General features: G+C 40.3%; 1 pseudogene across 1 annotated transcript; it reads right to left on the minus strand.

Moving 5' to 3' along the window:
• Positions 1-3,245: 3,245 nt before the first annotated feature.
• On the minus strand, positions 3,246-6,543 carry LOC308241126 (neurofilament light polypeptide-like; annotated as a pseudogene). The gene is made up of 2 exons: positions 6,479-6,543; positions 3,246-4,464 (listed from the first exon to the last, which is right to left on the minus strand). The product of its transcript is annotated as a neurofilament light polypeptide-like (transcript).
• Positions 6,544-25,367: the final 18,824 nt, after the last annotated feature.

Genomic DNA, 25,367 nt, shown 5'->3' on the forward strand with positions numbered 1-25,367 from the left:
TAATTTAAGAGGTGGAGAGTACCAGAGATTCTTGACATTTCAACATTATTCTTGTTCCATTCTAGGCTTTCCCTAGTATCACACAGGCTGGAAGCCTAAACACTCAATTTTTAAGGCACTTTGCCAGCAAATTTCAACTTGGGGACTTACCCACAAGAAGTGTGTGTGTAATGTGGAATGTAGCAGATAAGGAGAAATCATTATACTACTAGGTCCAGCAGCGGTAATCTGGCAAAGGGCTGTGGCTCGTGGTAGAAATGGGCTTTGCCAGCAGCCTCTGCATCACCTTCCTGGGGATTACACATTCTGTGCTACAGGGATTATCAGAGGCAGCTCCTAGCAACTGCACACCAAATTTTCTTAACTCTAGCAGGTATGTTTCTAACCTTTACTCCTCTAGCTCTTTCAACACTTTTATAAGCATCTAATTCATTATATGAAATCTCTTCTTCATGTTTCTGAATTGTTTTCTGTTTTCCTAAAGAAAACTGGAAAGCTAGCATTCTGTTTGAGCAAAGTTCCCTTTCTGTTCTGTTCCCATTTCTATTCCACATCTCCATCAGCATTTGTTTACCTGGCCTTGTAGAAGCTTCTGGCCTAATTTCCCATTCTCTCCATTGCTCAGAACAGAGTGTTATCCTTGGAAAAAGCAATTATATGTTTCAGGTACTTGTATTTTGTAGTTTTTCAGCCTAGAAGAACCACTAAAACTCTACTGTTTGTTGTTTGTTTGTTTGTTTGTGTGTTTTTACCAGAGGACCAGAATTCTCCATCTAGAATCATCAAATACCCTAAGGAAAATGTTTGCTGGAAATTTTGTGCTCACCTAAGAAAGGTTCTTCTCTGGAATTTTTCTTTATCTAGTTCCCATTCCTTCCACACTTCTCAGATGCCGTTAAAGCTTAGCCTGCATTTTGTAATATAGCTGCCTCCCCGCCACCCCCCAGCCAATCACAGGAGTATTGGCTAACAATCCACTGAGCTTCCTTACAAAGTAGTGAAATTTCCATTACCAGGAAACACAATTGAAAATTGGATAAACGCGTGCAATGCATTTTACTGAATGGAATATCATCTTGATCATAGAGACTTAATCTACTTTAAACACAGTATGCATTTTCTAAGCAATTTTTTTTCCAACCTGTGGCTCTATAGTCACATTTCTAATGTAATAACTATATTGCTAAAACAAGTTACCAGAAGCACTGCATATCATATGTGTATGTCTGAGTATATACATACAATAGAATTGAATTAATTTAATCTTGCTGGTGTTGTTTTCTCTTTTTATACATTATTTATACAACTATTTTAAGAAAATTAAAAATGCATGCACATGGCTGTTGCATCTTTGAGAATTTTAAGACAGCAATGTTGATTGTAGAGGGCAGTGTCCTGAAATTTGATTTTGCACCAGAGTCACTTGCTGAGACTAAACTATAGTTTCTGATTCAGTAGGTCTGGAGTAGGATCTGAAAATTTGTACTTCTAATTCTACCTATGGTTCCGCACTTGAGAATCACTGGTATAAAGAAATGAAGCAGGTCATGATTTTACTTCCTTTATTTTGTGCTTATGTAAATTTGAAATATGAAAAGTGTAAGTGAGGGCAGAATGGTCCCCAAAGCTTACAGCTCTGCTCTATACTTTGTACTTACAAATGGCCTGTCAGGTTGGTTATATGATCAGCTATTTAAATGCTGATGAGACATTTTTTCCTCTGCTGTTCTCAGCTATGCCAGCTTGGAACTATAAGCAAATCATTTTGTCAGTCTATGTGTAATGCACATTACTTTCTCTTTCTCTCCCTCACTGTATTGTTCTCCAATAATTTCCTGTAGAACTTGTTGCTTATCTCTGCTGGGACTAGTGGAACTCAGGTCATCCTTCAAACCAGTGCTCCTTGTCAGCAGCTTCTCAAATGATATAAGGTGATTCTTACATGACACTAGAGGCCCGGTGCCCTCTCGCAGTCTAGCAGCTGTCAGTCAGACATCCTTAATGCTGCAGCGGAGGGGGGAGAGGCTCCCACCACCACCACTGTACTCGCCAGCCGTGAACCCGGCTTCTGGCTGAGCGGCGCTGCCCCTGTGGGAGCGCACTGACCACCAGGGTGCAGCTCTCACATTTAGCGTCTGTCCCCTGGTCAGTGCGCGTCATAGCAACCGGTCATTCCCCTGTTCGGTCGATTTGCATATTAGCCTTTTATTATATAGGACTAGTGGCCCAGTGCATGAAATTCATGCATGGGGTGGGGGGTGTCCCTCAGCCCGGCCTGCATCCTCTCCAATTTGGGACCCCACGAGGGATGTCCAACTGCCAGTTTAGGCCAGATTCCCTGTGGGATCAGGCCTAAACTGGCAGTCGGACAACCCCCTCACAATCTGGGACTGCTGGCTCCTAACCGCTCACCTGCCTGCCTGCTTGATCGCCCCTAACCACTCTGCCTGCTGGCTTGCTTGCCCCCAACTGCACCCCCCTGCTGGCCTGCTCACCCCCAACTGGTCCCCTCTGCTGGCCTGCCCGCCCCCAACTGCACCCACCCACCAGCCTGATCACCCCCAACTGCCATCCCCTTCTGACCTGGTCACCCCTAACCGCCTCTGCCTCGGCCCCGCCACTATGACTTTGTCCAGAAGGACGTCTGGAAGGTCTCATGGTCTAATTAGCATATTACCCTTTTATTAATATAGATAGGATATGACATACTGCCATAACTATAACATATGTACCAGTATTACTCTATGAGAATACGTACTTCATGCGATAGGAAGGCATCTAATACATTACATAGTATATGTTGTAAGTAGTAGGAAATACTGTATTCATAGCAATAATATACACCCTGTGACTTCCCTTCCTGATTTGGGAATGGTTCCCCAGTTCATTGAACGTTTCCTGGTCCCTAATGTATTTTTTTTTTTTTTGTCATTCAGTGTAACTTTATTTACTGTTTATTGCACATGATTTGAGGTCTTTAACTTCTAACCACCAAAGATTCAAAGGACAATTTTTTCCATGAAGTTTAACATTAACATCAGTGAATTCATGTGTTTTATTGTAAACATCTGAATTATTCACATTGTCATAGGTCCTGAACTCATAAGTGTGGACCATGCACAGGCTGGCAGCAAGCCAGGAAGCCGCTCTGCAAGCAAACAGATACTCTGCATAAGGAGAAAAGTCATAGCACAACATTTAATGTCCAACCTGAGTCACCTCAGAATGTTACATATATTGACTTCTTAATTCAGATAGTATTGGGAACTCAGCTGCTTGGTTGGTGATGGGGTTGACCTGGTTTCAGGAGGATTATTTCTGAAATAATTAAGGAAAGGGGGGCTCAATCTTTTCTTGGTTGCTTGCTCGTCCCCAGCACCTTCATCTTTCTTCTCATCCTCAGCTTCTTAGGCATCTTCTCCTTCACCTTTACCTCCTTCTTCTTCCTCCTTTGCATCCTCAGATTCTTCCTTGGCACCTTCTTCCTCTTCCTCTCCTTCCTCTTCCTCAGCCACTTCCTTCTCCTTCTCCTCCTCTTCAGCTTCTCCTTCAGAAGGGGGTTCATCCTTAGCTTCCTCGGCTTTTGCAGCCTCAATGGTCTCCTCCACCTTAATCAGCTCTTCCTGGACGTGGCTGGTGTATTAAGAAGGGAAGGAGCAAGCGGACAAGTAGGAGCTGGTCTGTAAACCACCGTAGGAGATCGACCAAAGATCTGAGAACTCTGGGAGTAGCCGCTGGCTATGCTTCCCACGCTGGTGAAACTGAGCTGGGTCTCCTCACCTTCCAAGAGTTTCCTGTAAGCTGCAATGTCAATGTATGAAGCCATCTTCACATTGAGGAGGTCCTGGTATTCTTTTAAATATTTTGCCATTTCACTCTTTGTAGTTCTCAACTCATTTTCTAATTTGTTGATTGTATCCTTCGTAGCACTAACGTCGGTGTTCTGCTTACCCTCCAGCTCTCGCAGCTGCTTCCCCAGCGCTTTGTTAATGCCCCGGCTTGCTTCAATCTCCAGGGTCTTGGCCTTGAGCAGGCGACGGCTCTTGGACACCTCGTCCTTGGTGGCATGCATCGCGTAGGTGTTCTTGGCAGCGCTCTCGGTCAGCACAGTGAAGTGGCTCTGGTGCCATTCTTCAGCATTCTGCATGTTCTTGGCAGCCAGTAGATGTCCTTGAGCACGGAGAAAGGTCGAACTTGGAGAACACATCCATCTCCACGGAGATCTGAGCGTACTGGATCTGTGCCTGCAGCTCGGCGATTTCCTCTTTGTGCACCTTCTTCAGAAAGGCAATTTTGTCCATCAGGCTGTCGATGCACTTTTCGAGCTCAGCGCTGGCAAAAGCCACCTCATCTGCACCTTTGCATGCCTCCATCAGCCAGCCCTCGGCATCCTCATGGTTCAGCACCTCTTCCTGGTAGCATGCCTGCAGGTTGCTCCCAGTCCCTTCCAAGCCCTGGTGCCTCCTAATGGGTTCCCAAGGCTTCACCCCTGATCTCACTGCCCTCTCCTCACCAGGGATGGGGTGTGGTGGGGTGGGGCATAGGCATCCCATTTTCATTAAAATGTTCAACCTGGACCTGCTCCACCGGTGTCAGCAGGCAGCCCTGGACAGACAGTGATCCCGGAGGCGCTGGCCGCCCCCGCCTACCCAGGTCCCCGATCGGGGCCGGACCCCACAGGCAGTGTCTGGTACTGCCCACCCAACCTGTGTGTGCAAATTTACCCACCATCTTTGTTGGGTTAATTTGCATATCACTCCTGAATGCCTGGTGGGCTTAGCAGAGGTATGGTCAATTAGCATCTTTCTCTTTTATTAGTGTAGATAACCATCTCAATATTACAAAGAAGAAGTTACATTTGACAACCTGGGGTGAACACCACAGGAAATCTCAATGAGCCTTCTAGTACCTGCCAAGATTAATATTAAAGAAACAGGAATATGGAAAGATACCACTGCTACAAATGGCAGGTAAATATGTCTTTCTATATTAAAACTAGAGGTCTGGTGCACAAAATTCATGCATGGGAGGGGTTCCCTCAGCCTGGCCTGCACCCTCTTCAATCAGGGACCCCTCAGGGAATGTCCCTGGAATCGGGCCTAAACCAGCAGTCAGACATCCCTCTTGCAATCCAGGACTGCTGGCTCTAACTGCTCACCTGCCTGCCTGCCTAATCACCCCTAACCACTTTGCCTGCCAGCCTGATCACCCCTAACCACTCACCCCTGTCATCCTGATTGCCCCTAACTGCTCTTCCCTGCAAACATGATTGCTCCTAACTGCTCTCCCCTGCCAGCCTGATCACCCCTAACCACTCACCCCTGTCAGCCTAATTGCCCCTAACTGCTCTTCCCTGCAAACATGATCGCTCCTAACCCCTCTCCCCTGCCAGCCTGATCACCCCTAACTGCTCTCCCCTGCTGGCCTGATTGCCCCTAACTGCTCTGCTGCCTGCCTGATCACCCCTAACCTCCTCTGCCTTGGTGCCGCCACTGTAGCTTTGTCTGGAAGGACGTCCAGAAGATGTCTGGTCTATCTGGTCTAATTAGCATATTACCCTTTTATTAGTATAGATGCATATGCATACAGTATAGCATCTATATTATAGTCATGATTGGTACAATTATATCACCATTTTCCTGACTTCTAGAAGTAGAATTTATATCAGGCATAACATTTTCAGAGATAATTTGCATGTAGAAAATGCATTTTTGAATAGCAATTATTCATTTAAACACAAATGACTTAATTTAGATAAAGGTAATAAAGTTGTGATTGTTTGGGGCTCATTGCTCAGGTACATATATCCCTTTCTATAAAATAGCCTTTGTTTTGAGTTTGCCAATTCACACTATATTTGGTAAATTTTAGTAGTCAAGTAGGTTTCATGTAATTGTAATTTAATAATTTAAAGAGAACACAATTTTTATCTAGTATTTTCTTCCCTTTTTATTACCTTTGTCTATTTTTTAAAAAGGATATTTGTTATCATTTTCAAACTAAGTAAAGAAAGAGAATAAAATACTGCGTGTTTTTGTTTTTGTTTTTGCTATGTTCAGTTTCATGAAGGACATGTTTGCTCATGTTTTGGAAACATGGGAAACATGTTTTCTAATCCGAATGTATATGTATTATTAAAAAAGAGAGAGAAATAGCAAAATCTCCCAATGTTAAAAACTAATGAAGAGCAAGATAAATGTTGTTAAAATTTAAGAGAGCAAAACACTTAAATTTGAAATGTAATTTTAGTATAAATATAGATTCCTTCTTCCCTGGCCGGTGTGACTTGGTTGGTTGCAGTGTCCCCATCCTGTGCCCCCATTTCTAATGTAATAACTATATTGCTAAAACAGTTACCAGAAGCACTGCATAGCATATGTGTATGTTTGTGTATATACATACCTGATCACCCCTAACTGCTGGTCTGCCTACCTAATCACCCCTTACCCCGCTGCCTGCCTGCCTGATTGCCCTTTACTGCTTACTTGGGGGCGGGGCCAGTACTGACTTCTGGTTGGTCAGCTTCCAGTCATTACTGGTCATTATGACACAGGGTTTTTATAAGGATATTTATATTTAAGAAAGAAGAAATGGATAATTGCTGGGATCCTGTGATGCCTGATCAAAAGGATGGTTATATTTTTCCATGGTACACCAAAAGGAGTAAGTTAAGTTTAGTGGCTTGACACAAAGGGCTTTTTCTGTTTGTTTGTTTCTGCTTTGTTTATTTGTTTGTTTCTCATGTTAAATTTCCATCTGGAGTTTGATAAATTGCCCTCACTGTGGGACTTATGTTGGCACAGCAGTCACTGTGTTTGTTTTTATTGGTCATCACGGCAGAAAGAGAGCACTAGAGGCTCTCCTGTCAACAGTAAAACACTCCAACATAGAAATTGTGATCATTGATTAGAACCAGTTGCAGAGGCCACATTTGACCACAAGGACACCACAAACTGCAGTCCTATCATTTGCCCTTGAAAGTCAGAAAATAAAGATAAAGCCATATAATGGTCACTAATCACTATTATAGATCTGAAATTGACAGGGAGTTCAATACATGGTAGAATGGGATATGTTGATTCCTAGACTTCAATTTATGATGCTTTAGTTGAGAGGTTTCTATAAGGGAGTACAGTTTTCAAGTGCCAGAACCAGAAAGGTTTTTCTCTAGGAAACAACATTCATACTAGATTATCTACTTTCTCCACATTCTTTAATTAACCCCATTAAATAAAAATTAGTTGCTGTTTTTCCTTGATGTAAATGCTAATAACCTCAATTATGCCTAATTAGTAAGGGGAAGAAAGGGAATGGAGGTAAACTGTTTTCAATCCTAACTTTTACCCTTGCACAATCTTCATCATTAAAAAAAATATTATTTTTTATTGATTTCAAAGAGGAAGAGAGAGAGATAGAAACATAAATAATGAGAGATAATCATTGGTTGACTCCTCCTGTGTGCCCCACACTGAGGATCAAACATGAAACCTGAGCATGTGCCCTGTCTAGGAATTGAACCATGACCTGGTTCATAGGTCGATGCTCAACCACTGAGCCACACAAGCTGGGCCACCCTTACACAATCTTAAACTTGCTGATTCAGAGCAAAGAACACTTTAAGGTGTCAGTGTGAAGACTGTATATTACAAATTATCTTGTATATCCTCATAGCTTATATTAAACAGTAGCTTTCTATGAATTTTAGTCAATAAATACGCTGCTTCTATTTTATCACTTAAAGAAACTTGCTGTTATAGATTGATTCCTCTCTATTTTTACATTTTAGTTTCAGGAGTGAGAATCATATGTGTTCAGTAGCTCTGTCTGAAAGGAGAAGCTAAGGTGTGTTTTGTATATTTTGTTACTTAATTTTTATTTATTTTTTATATATTTTTATTGATTTCAGAGAGGAAGGGAGAGAGAGAGAAACAGAAACATCAATGATGAGAGAGAGAATCATTGAACGGCTGCCTCCTGCATGCCCCACACTAGGGATTGAGCCTGCAACCCGGGCATATGCCCCGACCAGGAATAAAATTCTGACCTCCTGGTTGATAGGTTGATGCTCAACCGCTGAGCTATACCAGCTGGGTTGTTAGTTAATTTTTAAATAAATATTTTATTTTAGAATACAATTAGATTTATAGAAGAGCTGTGAAAACAGTTTCACATACCCATATCCAGTATCCCTTATTATTAACACTTTATATATAATAATTGATGAACAATATTGTTACATTATTATTAACTAAAGTTCATACTTAATTTGGTTTTCTTATTTTTTAACTTAATGTTATTTTTTTTCTGTTCTAGGATCCCATCTAGGATATCATGTTACATTTAGTTGTTTTGGCTTCTAGGCTTCCTATTGGAAACAACATTTTCTCAGACATTCCTTGTTTTTGACAATCTCAACAGTTTAGAGGAATGCTGCTCAGATATTCAATAGCATGTCCATCTCTAAAAATTTGTTTGATTAGATGGGATTTTAAAAAATATATATTTTTATTGAATTTTTTACAGAGAGGAAAGGAGAGCGATAGAGAGTTAGAAACATTGATGAAAGAGAAACATCGATCAGCTGCTTCCTGCACGCCCCCTACTGGGGATTGAGCCTGTAACACAGGCATGTACTGGGAATAGAACCTGGAACCTTTCAGTCCATGACCCCATGCTCTATGAACTGAGCCAAACTGGTCAGGGCAATTAGATGGGATTTTAAGAGGGAGATCACAGAGATAAAGTATGATTTTCATTACATCATATAAAGGGTTCATACTATTAGCATGCAATCACTGTTGATGTTAACGTTATTTTAATAAAGTTAGTTTTCCCCCTTTCAGTACTATAGTCTTTAGAAGAGAATCACTGTGCACAACCCAACTTTAGGAGTGGAGAGTTAAGCATCACCATCATGAGGGTGAAATAACTACATAAATTATTTATAACTAGAGGCCCAGTACATGAAATTCATGCACGGGGGTTGGGGGAAGGGTGGTCCTCAGCCCAGCCTGCACCCTCTCCAATATGGGACCCCTCGAGGGATGTCCAACTGCCTTCTCACAATCCAGGACTGCTGCCTCCAAACTGCTCACCTGCCTGCCTGCCTGATTGCTAATAACTGCTCTGCCTGCCAGCCTGATCACCCCCTAACCACTCCCCTGCCAGCCTGATTGATGCCTAACTGCTCCCTGATGGCCTGGTCACCCTAACTGCCCTCCCCTGCAAGTCTGGTCCCCCCCAACTGTCCTCCTCTGCAGGCCTGGTAGCCCCCAACTGCCCTCCCCTGCAGGCCTGGTTCCCCCAAACTGCTCTCCCCTGCTGGCCTGATTGCCCACAACTGCCCTCCCTTGCAGGCCAGGTCCCTCCTAACTGCCCTCCCCTGCTGGCCATCTTGTGGCAGCCATCTTGTGTGTTGGAGTAATGGTCAATTTACATATTACTCTTTTATTAGATAGGATTCTTTTGCACAAAATATCTATTTTTCTCAATATTTATTTATCCAATCATTTATTTATATGGATTTATAGGTATCAATCTTATATTTTAGGTTATAAGCCAACATATCCCAATCTACCATACTTTTTTTTTTATTGATTGTTTCAGTGTTGGTGATTGGGAGTTTCTTTGTTGGATCCTTATATTACTCCATAGTTGTGTTTGTGTGTTTTCTGTTTTTAACCATGTTCTTATTTCTGGCACTATAAAGTTCACTGTACTCATCTTGCATATTTATTATTCTATTCTGAGAGTCAGCTAGTTCTTCAAGCAGCTTGGCTTCTTTCATTAAAGAAGGGTATTAGAACCCAAGATCTGGAAAACAGATGTGCTCATTGCTACTGGCGATATTGGTTCTATAATTTCTCAATGAAAACAAAAAGAAAGAAAAATGTGTGTATACCAACCTATAAATCCTATCTAATAAAAGAGTAATATGCAAATTAACTATCACTCTGCTACACCCACCAGCAATGCCCACAAGCCACGCCCACCAGCCAATCAGGAGTGAATATGCAAATAAACCCAACCAAGATGGCTACGGCCACAGAGAGCAGGAAGGAGGCTTGGGTTTCCCCGGCAATGGAGGAAGCCAAGCTTTCCACCTGCCCTTGCCGGCCTAGGCCTCCACTCCAGGCTACAAAGTTTCAGTGATAGAAGATACATAAACCCAAACAGAAATGGCGGCAGCCATGGAGCTGGAAAGAGCAGGAGGCTAGGGTTGCCCCCGGTGATGGAGGAAGCCAAGCTTCTGCAGCTCTGGCCAGCCAAGGCCTCGCTTAAGGCTACAAAGTTTCAATTATAGAAGATACATGAATCCCCCCAAAAATGGCTGCCACCACGGAGCAAGCAGAAAGCTTGGCTCCGTTCCAGGCTACAAAGTTTCAATTGTAGAAGATAAATTAACCCCAGATACCAGGGCCTCCGCTTGGGTTGCCGGGGGGCATGGCCGGCCTGCAAACCACCACAGGCCCCTTGCCCAGGCCGCCCCACGCAAGAAGGGAACCCCCACCCTGATCCGGGACACCCTTCAGGGCAAACCAGCTGGCCCCCACCCATGCACCAGACCTCTATCCTATCTAATAAAAGAGTAATATGCAGATTGACCATCACTCCAACACACAAGATGGCTGCCCTATGTGGACACAAAATGGCCACCACAAGATGGCCAGCAGGGGAGGGCAGTTGGGGGTGACCAAGCTGGCTGAGGAGGGAAGTTGGGGGTGACCAGGCCTGCAGGGGAGAGCAGTTGGGGGGGACCAGGCCTGAAGGGAAGGGCAGTTAGGGGCAAACAGGCCTTCAGGGGAGGGCAGTTAGGGCTGACCAGGCCTGCAGGGGAGGGCAGTTAGGGGCAAACAGGCTGGCAGGGAGCAGTTAGGCATCAATCAGGCTGGCAGGGGAGTGGTTAGGGGGTGATCAGGCTGGCAGGCAGAAGCGGTTAGGGGCAATCAGGAAGGCAGGCAGGGCAGGCGAGCAGTTGGGAGCCAGCAGTCCTGGATTGTGAGAGAGATGTCCGTCTGCCCTAGATCCCATCTAGGTAGGATCGGGCCTAAACGGGCAGTCGGACATTCCTCGAAGGGTCCCAGATTGGAGAGGGTGCAGGCTGGGCTGAGGGACACCCACTCTGTGCATGAATTTCGTGCACCAGGCCTCTAGTATATACATATCTATCTATCATCCATCTATCTATCATCTATCTATATCTATCATCATCTGTCTATCTATCATCTATCATCTATCATATATTATCATATATCTATGGAATCTGTGTGTGTATCTCCACCTGTATTGATAATAAATTAAATATGGATTCATAATAATGTCTTGACCTCTACTCCTTTATCACATGAATCATCCATGGCTTATCTCCTTGTTTGTCTGTAACCTTTGACTCCAACAGTGACAAAACTATCCTCCATTATTTGTGGTTCTTTTACTTAATTGTTCAACTCCAGTGTACATAAATAGTGTTTTCATAATTTTTAATCCATACCCTCTTGGGAAACAATTTTATTAACTAGAATACAGTACTTAAATTCAATTCATTTCCAGAGTTACTTGAATAAGCATCATCTTCCCTCATGCCTTTCAGTGAGGTTGTTTCATACATTTGTAACAGTTTGTAACAATTATTTGTAACAATTTTTGTAATAAGTTTTTAAATTTACATAAAGTTCATTCTTTGTAATGCTCTATAAATTTTGACAAATTCATAGTGTAATTTATCTACCATTACAATCTTATTTCTTGGCTTTCTATTCTGTCCATTGATTTAGGTGTCTGGAATTTTTGTAATTCCACATTATCTGTACACTGTAAATTTATAAAAGTCTTGAAATCTGGTATTGTGAGTCCTTCAACATAGGTCTTCTTCACTATTGTTAGCTATTTTTGGTCTTTTGTCTTTGCACCCTTTATAATCAGTTTGTAGAGACTGACAAACTAGGTCACTGGGATTTTGATTGGTATTGAGTTTCATCTATTAATCAAATTAGGAAAGATTGACATTTTACAATATTGAGTTCTCAAATGCATGAACATGGGTTACTTCTGAATTTTTTTAGAATTCTGTATTACTTTAATCTGTGTTTGATAGTTTTCTGCATATGTATCCTGTATATATTATTTATCTTCAGATTTATTCCTTAGTATTTGAATTAGTATGTTATTTGATATTTAAAATGTTTTAATTATTGAAATGGTACATATGAAAGGAAATGACTTTTGTATATTGATTTTGCATGCTGTAACTTCCTATATTGACTTACGAGTTCCAAGATTTTTTGGTAGATTCTTTGTGAGTTTTCTAAGTACAACATCATGTCATTTGCAAATATTTACTTTCCTTGTTATATCTGTATACTTTCTAGGACTTTTAAGTATGATATTGATTAGGAGAGAACATTTTTACTTTTTTTTAATCTTTATTATTCAGATTATTACAATTGTTCCTCTTCCCCGCCCCCCCCATGGCTCCCCTCCACCCAGTTCTCACAGCACCCCATGGCCTCACCCCCCAAAATGTCTTCGCATTGATGTAAGATCTTTGTCTAATCTCTTCCCGCACCCCTCTCACCCCTTTCTCCCAAGTATTGTCAGTCTGCTCCCTTTCTATGCCCCTGATTTTATTACATTCATCAGTTTATTACATTCATCAGATTTGTTATTCATTTGATTTTTAGATTTCACTTGTTGATAGATATGTATTTGTTGTCACTTTGTTGTTCATAGTTTTTTATCTTTACCTTTTTCTTCTTCTTCCTCTTCTTAATGAATACCCTTCAGCATTTCATATAATACTGGTTTGGTGGTGATGAACTCCTTTAGCTTTTTCTTATCTGACCTTTAGCTCTTTATCTGACCTTCCATTCTGAATGATAGCTTTGCTGGGTAGAGTAATCTTGGTTGTAGGTTCTTGCTATTCATCACTTTGAATATTTCTTGCTACTCCCATCTGGCCTGCATAGTTTCTGTTGAGAAATCAGCTAACAGTCATATGGGTACTCCCTTGTAGGTAACTAACTGTTTTTCTCTTGCTGCTTTTAAGATTCTCTCTTTGTCTTCTGCCCTTGGCATTTTAATTATGATGTGTCTTGGTGTGGTCCTCTTTGGATTCCTCTTGTTTGGGGTTTTCTGCACTTCCAGGACTTGTAAGTCTATTTCTTTCACCAGGTAGGGGAAGTTTTCTGTCATTATTTCTTCAAATAGGTTTTCAGTATCTTGCTCTCTCTGTTTTTCTGGCACCCCCATAATTCAGATGTTGGTATGCTTGAAGTTGTCCCAGAGTCTTCTTATACTATCTTCATATTTTTGGATTCTTTTTTTCTTTTTGCTTTTCCAGTTGGGTGTTTTTTGCTTCCTCATATTTCAAATCTTTGACTTGATTCTTGGGATACTCTAGTCTACTGTTGAATCCCTGTATATTACTCTTTATTTTAGTCAGTGTATGCTTAATTTCTGACTGGTCCTTTTACATTATTTTTGGCATTCTCACTAAGGTCTCATTAAGTTTTGGCATTCTTGAAGGTCTCATTAAGTTCCTCAGAAGTTTCTAGAAGATTCTTGAGTATCCTTGGTTTTGAACTCTATATCCAGTATTTTGCTTTCTTCCGTTTCTTTCATTTATGACATGTTTCTTTGTCTCCACATTTTGGCTGCTTCCCTGTGTTTGTTTCTATGCATTGGGTAGCTGCTAAGTCTCCTTGAGTTGATAGAGTAACCTTGTGTAGCAGGTGTCCTAAAGGGCCCAATGGCTCAGCCTCCCCAATTACCTGAGGTGACACTCTTGGTGCACCCCTTTGTGGGCTGTTGTAGTTAAACCTTGATTGCTGTTGGTATCACTGGGAGGAATTGACCTCCAGGCCAATGGGCTGTGAGGACCAGCTGTGTCTACAATGGAAGAGCTGCTGTGCAGGAGACACCCTTATGGGGCAGGACTTGCTTTAGTGGGGCTTTGGTGCTCACTGAGTCTGTCCCTTGAGTGTGTCACTTATAGATGTGAAGAGTTATAATCTGGTAGGGTCTCACACTGACCACTGGGTACACTGGCTTTTGGATCTTTAAGGGGATGCTAAGTCAGCTACTGCCTGTGGCCACCCAGTAGGAGATACAGAGAGATCTGCAGATTCCTCCTCTTTATATTGGGTTTGGAAGTGCCCAGGTGAAGGCCAGTTGTGAAGCAATGTAGGCTGCTGCTGCCTGCCTTAGGCCTTCTTTTGATAGCTTTGGTGTTCCCTGACCCAGTTGCTGCCTGTGACAAGTTTTAGGCTGAGAAAGGACAGGCCATTCATATGCAAAAGCCACTGCCCACAGCTTGGGTGGGGTTGTAAATTGGGTGGGGGTCTCAGGGAATCACCAATGCAGAGCAAACAGCAATGGCTGCCATTCAGCCCTGCACTGAAGAGGCCTCAGCACAAGAACAATGACTGCTGTGAGCACCTTTATATGAAAGAAAGCTGTGCTTGCATTCCTGCCCCAATGCCAGACAGTCCAGTTTCTCCCTGTATGTGTCTGGGTCCCCCAGAGTCTCACCTGACACTGGAGCTCAGAGCAAGAAGGAGCTTGTATCTCCCTCCTGATTAAAAAAAGCAAAAATTATGAACAACAAAATGACATCAAATACATACCTACCAACAAGTGAATCTAAAAATCAAGTGAATAAAAAATCTGAAGAACAGAATGGACTGGTGAATATAATAGAATCAGGGACATAGAAAGGGAGTAGACTGACAATTCTCAGGGGGAAGGGAGTGTGAGAGGTGCGGAAAGAGATTGGACAAAAATCTTACACCTATGGATGAAGACAGTGGCGGGGGGTAAGGGCATGGGGTGGGGTGGGGAATCAGGTGGAGGGGAGCTGGGGAGCTATGGGGGGAAAAAAAGAGGAACACCTGTAATAATCTAAATAATAAAGATTTATTTAAAAAAAAAAAATGCAGCGCACCCGGGTGCCAGCCCATTCCGTGCCTCCGCACCTTCTACCAGTGTCAATGCGCTTTCTTCTTTACCTTTCTGGTTGTAGTACTTCCACTCAGCCAGCTTTCCCGCGATTCTGGATGAGAGTTGTTCTGTCTTTTACTGGTAGTTGTACTTTTGATGTGGTTGTGAGAGGCAGCAAGTACAGGTATTTACCTATGCCGTCATCTTGGTTCTCTCTTTACATTTTTTTTTTTTTTTTTTATTTAGGAAAATATCAACTCAGAGTATGATGGTAGCTGTAGCGTTTTTGGTAGATGCCCCTTTTCAAGTTGAGGGAACTCCTACTTTGCAGATAGTGTTTATCATGAATGAGTGTTAGATTTTCTCAAAAGCTTTTTTGCCTCAATTAAAATGTTTATGTGAGTTTTTTTCTTTAGCCTATAGATATGCTGGGTTACATTTATTTCATTTTAAATGTTCACACAAATTGCATTAATGAAATAGATCTAGGTTGTGATGTGTAATACCTTTTATACTTCCCTTGCACTAATTGATAAATAGATTTTAGCTTTGATTCTCTGTATTGACCCCTGTCTCTAGATTTTGGGTGGTAATTTGCACTACAATCTCAGTTCTTGAATGAGTCTAAGAAAAAACAATTGATTTTTAGATTTTTCCAGTTTTTTTCTTCTTACAAGAATAAAAGTTATGACTTCTAAGCTCTTTAAATATTGAAGCTAAAGCTGGAAGCCTCCTTGCATGCTTTCCCAGTTTAAAAATTAGTATCTTAATCCTTACAAATTACTGTCCTCCAAAAGAAATGGTTTCTGTAAAATTATTACAAAATAGTAATACTTCTCTTTCCAGTTTTTCCATAGGCACAAGATTAAAAGAACTCAATGAACTAATTTGTTTCTTGTTTCTTTTTTCTTTCATATTACTCACTTTTCTATTTCTTGGTTTTTGAATAGTAGCTTTTCTCTATTAATATATGTATATGCTACCAGAAACAATGTATTATTTTCAAAATGTAGGAAGGTCTCTAGCCATAGACTTATCTCCTCAGTTCATACTCAGCAATGTCATTAGATACATAGGTAAATGACATAATTTTTGCCAGTGAAATTAGATGAGAGATTATTCCAGAATACCTATGTTAAATCTATATCACAAAATGTCTAGACAGGAAAAAATAAGACCAGTATAACAAAATTAAATTTAACTGGAATCTTCTACATTGCATTTCCTCCAAGTGGTAGTTACTAGCAATTAAAAATAAGGTAATCAAATTCAGTGGCAGTCAACAGGCTATCAAAGCATCATCAGTTACAGTAAATGTCCTTTAGATGCATTATTTCATATAATTATTTAAAACACCACATATAGGCCCAGCTGGTGTTGCTCAGTGCTTAAGCATCAACCCAGGAACCAAGAGGTCACCAGTTCAATTCCCAGTTGGGCACATGCCTGGGCTGTGGGCTCAATCTCCTTGCTGAGGGGTGTGCAGAGGCAGCAGATTGATGATATTTTCCTCTCATCAATGTTTCTATCTCTATCCCTTTACCTCTCTCTCTAAAAATCAATAAAAACATATTTAAAAAACCAAAACCACATACAACATATAGCAATATAATTATTATTATCTTATAAGACAACTGAGGACCCAAGAGGTTAATTTTTCTGATACAAAATCAAATAGTATTAGAACAAATACTTGAATGCTAATATGAACTCAGTATGCAACAACAAATTTAAAAACATTGTTTTTATGTCACAGAGATAAAGTTGATTGCATTATTTATAATTGTGTTTAATAATTTTGTAGGGCATATAGAAAATTTTAGTGCACACAGAAGTGTATACAGAATGAGTGAACACTTTTAAAGGTGTCCAAAGAACAATGGTTGAAGATGCTCAGAAAAGAAGGTTATGATGACTATCCTCAATGACAAAACAAAACAAAACAAACAAACAAAAACAAATGGTCTTGGAAGAATACTAGTGATGGAGTGGATTTTAGATCCTTAACTTCTTCATATTTAATGATTTGTGTCTTGCATCTAAAAAAAAAAAAAAGACAGAATAAAGGATGAGCTACTCTTTTCTCTGAACTGTGAGAGAGAGGAAAGAAGAGAGTGAAACATTGATCAGTTGCCTCTCATATGTGCCCTGACTGGGATTGAACCTGCAACATAGGTATGAACCTGACTGGGAATATAACATGCAACCTTTTTTTGGTGTATTATGGGACTACATTCCAGCCAACTGAGCCACCTGGCCAGGGCTGTATCATCTATCTTAGCATGACTAATCCCCTTGACAAATACATTCCGTGTAGACATGTGTGTAAAAAAGGCAAGAATTATGAAATATCTGAGGGCTGTGGATGAAAAAGGGGCCACATACTACACCCAACAAACTCAGGGTGGCCTACATGTTGGCCTTACAAACTCCTTAAATAAGCACATAGGATGGTCTGAAATTAAAACTTCCTAAGTAAAAGCAAGTCATGTGGGTAGTCATGTCCTAGGCAAGTATCTTCTTTACCTTAACTGAACCTGTCTATTTCCTTTTTGCATCTACCAATAATATACCTTTGGCATGTCAGAATTAGGTTTTTTTTCACCAGACTCCTCAAGATACAATTTCCCACTTGTCACCATCTCTATGCCATGTAAATGTTAATTGTTAACAATCCTATACCCACCAATATAAAATAAGTATGTGTTTATTTGTTTTAGTTTTTATCCAATCCCAGATATTTCCCCACTTTGCTTTCTTCTCCCTCCCTAATCAATCATCAATAGCTTTGATGTTATGCCCTTATCTCCCCCTTTGACTGTAATCAATAAAAAAAAGGTGCAAAACTGCCATTCTTTGGAGCATTATCAATCTGTTGAGATTTTGCTTCTTGGCAATTGTCATTTTGGCTCAAATAAACTCATAAAAATTATCTACAGGTTTAGACTTTTCTTAAGTCAACAAGGCATTTCTCCTTTCGTTTCTTTTCTTTCTTTTTTTTTTTTTTTTTTTTTTGCAGTTATTCAATCATAACGTTCTATTTGGTCAACATTTCTATATGTCTAGATCTAGACAATGGAGTGTTCCCATCCAGGAGTAGGGAGAGATGGAGATACATTATATCTCTTATAGCAAGAATAAAGTAGGATAGAAAATTTGGATTCTTAATTTTTGCAACAATACAATAATCTGAAAAACCTGGTCATTAGTTTATAAGAGAAAAATAAATGTGTCTTTTAATATGTATTAAGCTATCAAGAGTGAAACCTAGATGACAAGATTACAAATTATTTCACAGTATGGGAAGAAATTCAAAGGTTCCTCTTAAATAAAGAATTTTGTTGACCACTTAGTGCTTTAAGGAAGAATAGCAAGGGGAAAAAAGAGTCTGAAGTGGGCAAGGAAAGCAGTAAGGTTAATATTGAACCCTTCTTATGCTGATGAATCTGGGGAGGTGTTTGGTATGTTAACAGCTGGAGGGAAATACCAGGAAAAGCTCTCACTGCCCTGTGGGCCTCTGAGAGGAAACTTCTCATGGGGAGGCCTTGCACTGACATGGGGTGATCTTAGGCAGGAAAAAAGTAGAACAGAGTCCATATGCAGAGAGAAGGATCATTTAATAATCTCAAACTTCACTAAACTTGCTTGTAGTGCATTAGCACACGATTTCTTACATCTCTTTAATGATGAGAGAGGTTAGCCTAATTAAAAGCACGTTGGGAAGATCAGGGGCGGTAAAGGGAATACAAAGAGGCTTAGCAGGCATGGGGAAGGGAGACCTAAGATGGTGCATGGGCCTCATGGAGGGTTACTGGGCCCTCAGGGAGCCAAGAGAAAAACCAGATCAGGTATAAAAAAAGCAGCCAAGGGCTTCAGTGGCTATTACCAGGCTCTCACCCAGGGAAGGACCAGTCTTGCCTCAGCTTTTACTGTCCAGGGGTCAGCTCAAACCAGCTGCTCCACAGAGAATACTATAAGGAACCAGTGGAGAAGACGCAAATCTGCGGATGCCTGTCTCCTCTGCTGTCACAAAGTTATGGAAAGCCAATATTCTCTCCGTACACAAGCCCAGGGGGGAGAACAGAACCCATACCTGATGCATTAGCATCAGAGGAACTTACAAAGGAGAAATAAAAATCAGAGTTTCTAATTACATTAAAATGATTTGCTTTCCCTTTTAACCTACTCTAAATCAAGGGAATTTTAATCTGGACATGTCAATGTTTTCTTTGTAAAAACCATTTATTTGCAGAAATACTATTAGCAATTTTCCCATTATGTTATTGATTTGCTTGGATTATTTTAAACCAGGATATTTTATTTTATTTTCTGAAATGTTAATGTGGAGATACATGAGAGGCTAAATAGTCACCTCAGACGGTGATTCAAAAAAATGAATTTATTGAAGGAAGGGGAGATAGGAGATGGGGATATCTAAAGGGAAGGGCTACCCAGAGAAAAGGGGCCTTGGAGACAGGTTCAGGGGGTGAGCCTGGAATGAGCTGCCATTGCCCATTGCTCCCCTGGTTGCAAGTCTCATAGGGTCCCTTAGAGGTTAGGGGACACATGCTTGTGGGGGAAGAGGAAAGGGAAAGGAATGGCATGGTGTGCTCTTTAGAGGGAGGGTCCTTTGTCCTGAGCATATTTTTCTCTTTCTTGCAGGTGGAAATCTTAGGAAAGGTCTCAGGGGAGGGTCTTCATAAAATATTCATCAGCTTGCCCTAGCTGGTTTGGCTCAGTGGATAGAGCATTGGCCTGCAGACTAAAGGGTCTCTGCTTTGATTCCGGTCATTGGCACATGCCCAGGTTGTGGGCTCAATCCCCAGTGGGGGGACGTGTAGGAGGCAGCCAATCAATGATTCTCTCTCATCATTGATATTTATATCTCTCCCTTTCTCTCTGAAATCAATATAAATATATTTTTTTAAAAAAATACTCATCAGCTTTCCAGGTGTGCTCTATCAGTGTCCTGGTCTCCACTGATTGGTCGGTGCCAGGGCAGGAGGGTCATTAGTCAATGCAGCTGGTCCTGAGGCAGCCACTGTGCCACTTGTCTGCTTCTGCTGCTTTTCTGGACTTGGAGCTAAAATACAACTGAGGCCTAGATGTTATCTTTAGTGAGGAAAAGGTCAGGGGGTCTAAACTGCATGACCAGTGATATGCTAGGGGAGGATAGGTTACCCTGGGAATGAGACCTTTGTTTTCCCAGTTTTGCCCCTTGCTAGGCATCCAGAACTTTCTACCTTGGTGAGTTTCGGTACCTGGCCCTCCGTCCTTGCTCTGCTCATGTCTAACATTTACCTTATTGAAATTTATAGGAAGGAATGTTAATATCAGCTTCAAACTTTAATTTTACATACTTTGAGAAAGTTTTAAACATAACAAAATACAAAATAGTACACCTTTCTGTTAGGTAGGAAACTAGACCTGAGAGGCCAGGATGGGGTCCTGACAGGGATCAGACCAACATAGCCTTTGGACCATGTCTGCAGTCAGCAGACCACCAGGGAGCCACGTGGGAATAAGCCTGTTCTCTGTGCTAGCCCAAAGGAAGACAACATGACCTCAGTGCTACCTTACTGCGGCCCAGGACTAATTGTAATAAAATTAGCATTGAGGTTTTGACTGTTCCTCTCCCGCAACCGCTCACCCCCTCTATCCCTTCTCCTGTGGACTTTTCTGTGTACATTACGTGTAAGGGCATGCTCAGAGGAAATACAGTTATATCATACCTGGATGCAGATGAAAGTCTCCACCCAGAAAATCCCTCATTTAAACCAGACAGTCCACGGAGCTAGGGGACATTGTTTCTACTGAGTGGTCTGCTCCTCGCTTGGAGTGTATTTTCAATTAATCCCTCTTGGCTTTACTTCTATTTTGTTGGCCTGCAATTCTTTTCTGTGCTGAGAAGAACTGAGGCCCCAGCTGATAACATTTCCATACGTTTGCTCCTGCTCTATACATTCTAAAATGTGCATCATCAAGAACCTGTGTACAGAAACACATTAACAATATCAAGGTACATATAACACATATATGCTACATTATAAAAAACTAAAGCAAATTTATTTTCCATTGATTCTGATACAGCTCGTAAAAGAAAAAAAGTTAAAAACCAATAAGCACTTAAGGTTACAAAGATAAAAAGGAATACAGAAAACATGTGCTTCTTATAAAATTTTTCTAAGAATATTATACAATTTAGCTCCAAGTTTTAGAATGTATTTGAATGTCACATGTACATATTGGTACTCTACTAAGTATAGAAGACAACTGTTCTTTTTTGATGAGCAAGATGTTATTCTTATTAAATGAGCACTTGAATTGTTTTCCACTATTCCAATGTATAAAAATCAAATGATATCCCTAATTTATTCTGAGATTTTCTTCCATTTTAACCAGCTATCTTCTCCTTCATCAGTTTTTTTTTAAACTTAAGTGTAATTGTTATATAACATGAGATTAGTTTCAGGTGTACAACATAAAAATTAGATATTTGTATATATTGCACAATGATCACCATAATAAGTTTACATAAAATTTGTCAGCATTCATAATTTAATTCATAATAAGATTATTTAAAATGTATCTAATCATGAAGAAAAATATATTCACGGAAAAATGCATAGCAATATGTACAACATTCAGGAACCTGTTCAAAATTTTTTTGTAGGTGGATTTAGCATACAAATCTTCCATCTGACATTTTTAAGTAGACATTGAAGGTTATACACAAGCTTCAATTAAATTGCATGACTCCAGATCTGCTTTTGCTTCCAAGTGGTTATAGGCATATAGGTACCATTTTATACTTAATCATTAGTTATTTAATTTATATACTTTTATGAAATCAGGCACATTATTCAAAACCTCTTGGACCAAAGGGTTTAAGGTAGAAAAAGGATGGATTAGGAATAAATTCCTGCCACTAATTTTCATTTTTCTACTTGGAAGATGGAATATTGTAGGTTCTGAAATATTAGATACCTCTTGTTTTTTATATAAAAAAGATATCAATGGAATAACTTAAAAGAATATTATTTAGCCAACTCAAAAAAAAAACAAACAGGAAAAAACTAAGCCTATTTATATATGGAATGTGAGAGCTGTGGAGTAGCAAAAGGGATGCTGATAGCACTCAATCTTTTCTTGAGGATTTTTTTTCTCTGAAGACCATAAAGAATGATGTTCTCTCTATTTGGGGGGGATATTATTTTACTTATTATATTTCTATGTAAAGGCACATAATCAAATCTTATGTATAATTGAAAGCAACTAAGAATCAGGGTGATTATGTGATTAAGACTCTAAAGTAAAACATAAAAAAATCCCTGTAAAACATGCAATGTTTTAATTTTCTATTCAGAATTTTTAAACCTCTATTAGCAGATTCCATCCTATTTAAAACTTGTCAGTACTACAGTTATTCTGATGAAATTACAATAAATGTCAGTGAATAAGAATTTTAATAAGTAAAATCATTTCTAAATTAAGCATTTTTTCATCCCCTCCAGAACTTCACCACCTGCTCCAGCAGCGTATTATTCTGTCTCAGAATGAAGAATATTCATATTTCCCCAAAGGTGACAATTAAGCTAGTTCAGTCTTGGAGTTTGTAAAACATCAGGTTAGCATTTCCCCGAGATCATCAAACCTTAACTTAGCCAAAGCACACACGACAGCAGAATGGAATGACTCGGGTAGTTCTGGGAATATGATGACTATATTAATAATGGATCCCTGGCATTTTTTGTTTTGATATTAGATACATTTTCTTAATAGCTCCTAATTATTTCCTTCACTGAACAAAACAAGGGCAACATGTGTTAATGAGAGAAGATGAATAATTTAAGATATGCATTCTTACGTACATATGCACATATGTACTTGTCTAGATTCACAAACTCTTAGAATAAATATTTTAATCAGGAAAAGTAATTGATTGCCAGACATTATTTAAAATATTTAGTGTACTAGACATAGAGAATTGGCACTTTCTTGTTTTCTTTTTGCATTTATTTACCACTAATCTTAAAGATGAAGGGTGTTTCATTTGTTTAGCAGCTTAAACATTCACTATCTCACTATTTTAGGCTCCTCTCCATGGGGCTGCTTAAGGATCCTTATGATATCCCCCAGCATGAGTGACTCCTTAGAGGGCAAAGGCACGGAGTGTCCATAATGCCTTTGATTACCTGGTCTCAGCACTCATTGTCATTTTGGCAATACTCTATTGATTACACAGGTAAGTCCTTTTTGATTGGGAAAAGGATTACAGAGGAATCTGAATATCAGGAGATGAAGTTCATCAAGGTCCATATTGGAGACTCTGTTCAATATTTAGCTTTAAACTATAATCAAGGAAGATTGAAAATGAAATTATTGCTATTTTATGCACAGGCACTTTTTCAGAACCCCTTTCCGCCTAATATAAGTTGCAGAGTTTGGCTTTTAAAATGTGTCAAAATACCCTTCAAAAGTGACCTCTCACTTTTCCTAATAGAAAGGATTTATTCAAGTCAAGAGAGTAATCTCACATGTTTTACTCATTTTCTTCTTTAAAGTGAAGGTTTTTGTCCACTATTTCACATATGTCCAGTTTTTCTAGCATTTAATATAATTTCTGTCTTTCCAGGCCTCATTCATGTCTTACCTAATTGACTATGAAAAACACCAAAAACTCTATCCTACTCTAACAATTCTAACCATCAATTCAAACACATAAGGTATTTTTTCATCATTAGCAAATAACATATGTAAGGTGCTTTTTGTTAAGAAGAATAAAATTTTCTTGAATGGACAACATCTTATACTTTTAAATTTCTCGGTGCATCATTAGGATAAGTCTGAGCACAAAATAAGAATTATGCAGTTGAATATAAAAAGGTAACTCATCTTCCACAGTGCTCTGTGCCAGAGCTACTCCAACCTATCTAGATGGAAAGACTCTTCAGATGAGTGATGACTGTTGCCATGGCTCTTTAGCCTGCATTATTCCATTACCTACCATTAATTCATGATTATTTTCCTGAAAAAAAAATTCCTGTTGATCACACTAACTTAGAAAAATAAAGTTCTAGAATATATTTTATAAAACTACTCTCCAGTGAGATTTCCTTTCTTGTTAAAAGATTTCTTTTAAATATGAACTGCTATTTTATAAAAATCTTCATCCTGGGGATTTTGTCGTAACTCAATTAAATCTGACAGCACATTTCAAATTTTACTTTTGCTTTAACAAATTACTGTACCAAGCTTCCTTCAGGCTGTACTTTGATTATTAATTAGCACACACATCATGTAGCTAAAGGAAGATAGGCATTTTATGGCAAGAGTTTTTTCTCTTAATAAAGTGTAACAGCTTATTCATTTCCAGTGTCTTTGGTTAACTTTTAAAAATCATTTTTAACTCCTTTATTTTTCTTAGTTGTAGGACATAAACTGTGATTTCAGCTGTGATTCTTGGTATATATTACTACCACTTTATACTTTAGTAATGATTTCAATCTAGAAATATAGCTTCACTTTCTTTGGTTATTATTTGCTACTCATTAAACTGAGTGCTTATATTGATACTAGAAGCCCGGTGCACGAAATTCGTGCATGGGTGGGGGGGGGGGTCCCTCAGCCCAGCCTGCACCGTCTCCAATCCAGGACCCCTCAGGGGATGTTCGACTGCCTCTCGCAATCCAGGACCACTGGCTCCTAACCGCTCACCTGCCTGCCTGCCTGATCACCCCTAACCCCTCTGCCTGCCTGCCTGATCACCCCTAACCACCTCTGCCTGCCTGCCTGATTGCCCTTAACTGCTCTTCTGCTGGCCTGATTGGCCCTAACCACCTCTGCCTTGCCCCGCACCCAGGACCCAGGATTCCCTCCTCCGGCTGGTTGCAGGAACCCATGACCCGGGCTTCCCTCCCTCTGGCTGAGCACAGGCACCCAGGACCTGGGCTGGCTTCGCCTGGGCTGGCCGCAGCCACAGGGGACCGTGGGTGGACGGCTTGTCCCTCTCCCAGCCCACAGGCGCAGGTACAGCTGTTGGCGCCCGGGACAGTAGGGCGGGTGGCTTGTCCCTCTCCCGGGCCGCAGCCTGGCTGGTCCCCATCCCTCTCTCGCGAGCTCATTTGTGCCTGGCTGGTCCCCATTCCTCTCTCCCCAGTGTTGAGTGTCTGAGACGTTACAGCGTGCGGGTGTGAGGGCGTGATGGCGTGAGGGCATGACGACCATTTGCATATAGGATAAATGTTTACAATGCTCTGTAATCTGTAGATTTTTTTTTTTTTTGAATTATGAAAAACATCAGAATCTTCTTAGTCATCTGTTGGAAAAGATAGGCTACATGCATTGAATATATACTGTAGGAACTCAAGAAGCTTTCATTAATTTATCAGTAATAGATGTATTCTACTACACCAATTTGAACCACAAAG

This window comes from Plecotus auritus (genome assembly GCF_963455305.1).
Source record: "Plecotus auritus genome assembly, chromosome: 1".
NCBI classification, from domain to species: Eukaryota; Metazoa; Chordata; class Mammalia; order Chiroptera; family Vespertilionidae; genus Plecotus; species Plecotus auritus.